At 46.3% G+C, this 2,719-nt stretch overlaps 1 long non-coding RNA gene across 1 annotated transcript; it reads right to left on the bottom strand.

The window, feature by feature from the left end:
• Window positions 1–208: 208 nt before the first annotated feature.
• On the bottom strand, window positions 209–1,573 carry LOC111436513. The gene is made up of 3 exons (XR_002709265.1): window positions 1,517–1,573; window positions 1,351–1,406; window positions 209–294 (listed from the first exon to the last, which is right to left on the bottom strand). It is a non-coding gene; the product is annotated as an uncharacterized LOC111436513 (long non-coding RNA).
• Window positions 1,574–2,719: the final 1,146 nt, after the last annotated feature.

Raw genomic sequence — 2,719 nt, 5'->3', positions numbered from 1 at the left:
TCTAACCTAATTAGTGACGTTACTTTATACTTGCATAATCAACAGAATAAGAGTTCACATAAGATAGTCTCAATAACAACAATGTGTTCATTATTATAAGCAGTTCATACCTGGGGAAGTTAATAACGACAACCTAACCTAGAAATAATCAATAGAGAACTAAAGGAAACAATTGCAATAACTATGAACCCAAAAGAATCCAACAAGGCACCTACGACACTACAAACTCTCCTCAAGATTTTCATGGCCTGCGCAGCATCCACCGTCAGCCGTACATGGGAGCCTTGCCCTTACCTGAAAATATGGGTAGCACGTGGCTTGAGTATTATATAAAATACTCAGTAAGTCGCCCCACTGTTGGGGTTAAGCACATAATCATACATCTGGATACAAGCAGTCGCACACAATACACATACATGTCGCAAACGATACACATACATGACGCACACAACATACATACATGTGGCACAGAATACCCATATATGTCGCACATAACAGTCATACCTATAGAACATAATAACCATACATAACACACATAATAACCATACATGTCGTACATAATGACCATATATGTCCTACATAATAACCATACGTGCTGCACAGTGTTAGAAGAACGAAGCTGAGAGAGGGGTCTGTCTTCAATTCCTTCCCATGGCCTTAGGCCCTTGCTTTGTCCGAGCGGGGGTGGATGCATGGTAGTTTCCCACACATGGCCCACGTCTGTGTCTGTGGGCCCACCAGGCGAGCTCGCAAGCGAACTCCCTGGGCCTGGCTTGGTCGGGTATGTATGTCATACAATACCGGACGCCACGGACAAAGGAGGGCCTGCATGTTATCGTGGCGAACACAATATCGAATATACGCATCCATACCATCAGTAGCATAACGAGGGAGTGCCCCAAGTACATAACCATAGCGTGCATGAGGTTCTTAAGGTTTACCTCCATGGCATTATACATTCAACGTTCCATCCCCTCGCCGCATTACATAGCATAACCGGATCCACATTGAGCAAGCATATCATAGCATAACCGCGTCCACATTGAGCAAGCATATCATAGCATACTAGTCATCTCATTCATGGCATGCGGGGTTCTCATTACAATCATGACATGTCAATCAAGCTCATCATACATACAGGCCAACACACCGTGTCACAACATCATATTCATAAACATGGCATACATAGCAATTCACTGCAAGAATCACATACATAAACATAGCATGCATAGTATTTCACTGCAAGAAACATCCAACCTAGCATACAGCAACAACATATGGTGCATGCAAGGGCCACAGGGCATGCACCAACATACATACATAACGAACACCAACAGTAAGGTTACTTACCTCCTTGGCCTTGGCCGAAGTCACCCATAATGCTAACTCCGGCGCCTAACTACCTTCTATAAGATAACATGATACACTTAGAGCACTTTCACAACTAGCTCTTATGCCTAGCTACCAAGGTACGTCTTTATCACAAGCTATTTTATCACAATGGAGTTACACTGACCTCAGATGGCTGAAACAAGGGTGGGAATGGCTCCAGAAGGGTAAAAAACCTAGAAATTGGTATACTGTTCGGATGTCGAGTCGTCCAACCGCGCTGCCAAGCCGCACTGCCGAGCCGACCTAGCCGAGCCGCTGGTGGAGCCGAAATCAATGGGCTACGAAGAACCCTAACGGCGTAGGGTTTCTAGGCGTGCCTCTAGTTTGGGCCGAAAAGGAACGAGGCCCAATGGTGGTGTCCGAGCGCGACCTACGAGGTGTGGGCTACACGCTAGTCGAGACGGACCGTGGAATGCCGAGGGTCGACTCATGCCCGCCGCTTCGTCTTCCTCGCCCGAACGCCTCAATAGCCCTAATCGCGAGCTTGGCTACTATCACCTACGGAAGCGTCGTCGTTCGTCCATCTCCGGTGGCGTGACTGTCCCTCTTTGCTCGACGTACACTGGCGCCTGATCCTACCTAAAGCTCACGACGTTATTGATCTCCCAACCCGATTTGAAGTCTCACGACGTTTTCGATCCCTCACCTAAACCCTTCGACTCCTCCCTCACAGGTATGACAGTGACTCGAAAAGGAAAAGGCGGCTACTAAGGTACCCAGGGTTTAATACACATTAATACGCCCTGGTTGGCAAGGCATGACTCACCGGAAATCCCACGATTTCTAGCCAAATTTGAGGCGTTTCCCCTTCTTCTTCTTCTTTTTTTTTTTTTTTTTTGCCTTTTTGAAACCCTTACCATTACATCACCTCCCCCTACGGAGGACTTTCGTCTTTGAAAGTATCTGTATTCAAGAGCGACTCGAAGTACTATTCCCTCACCTCGTCCTCGTTCCCATGTGGCTTCCTCTGTTGGTCGAACAAGTTCTCAGTGCGCAGACGGGGACACTTGTCCTTCGCCGTTCTCTTATTCCACGCTTTGTAGTCGATCCGCCGACACATTCGAACCATCCCCTTTCTTGTAAGAGCCTATGCTAGCACGCACCCCCCTAACGCCAACCAACCTATTCTAAAAAGTACACCATGTACGGTTCCTATCGGCTACCATTAAGCCTACATCTAAACTGACCCCAGATACTATTTACGTGATCATCCTTTACCCTACCTGCATCGATAATATCCACCCCTGTCGGTGTGCCCACCCAAAACTCTAAATTTTAAATAAAAAAATACAATAACTCTAAATTATATTAATGAAATACAATAACT

The sequence above is a fragment of the Cucurbita moschata genome, unplaced genomic scaffold, assembly GCF_002738365.1.
Source record: "Cucurbita moschata cultivar Rifu unplaced genomic scaffold, Cmos_1.0 Cmo_Scf00055, whole genome shotgun sequence".
NCBI classification, from domain to species: Eukaryota; Viridiplantae; Streptophyta; class Magnoliopsida; order Cucurbitales; family Cucurbitaceae; genus Cucurbita; species Cucurbita moschata.
This window is presented reverse-complemented; position numbering and strand designations above follow the sequence as displayed.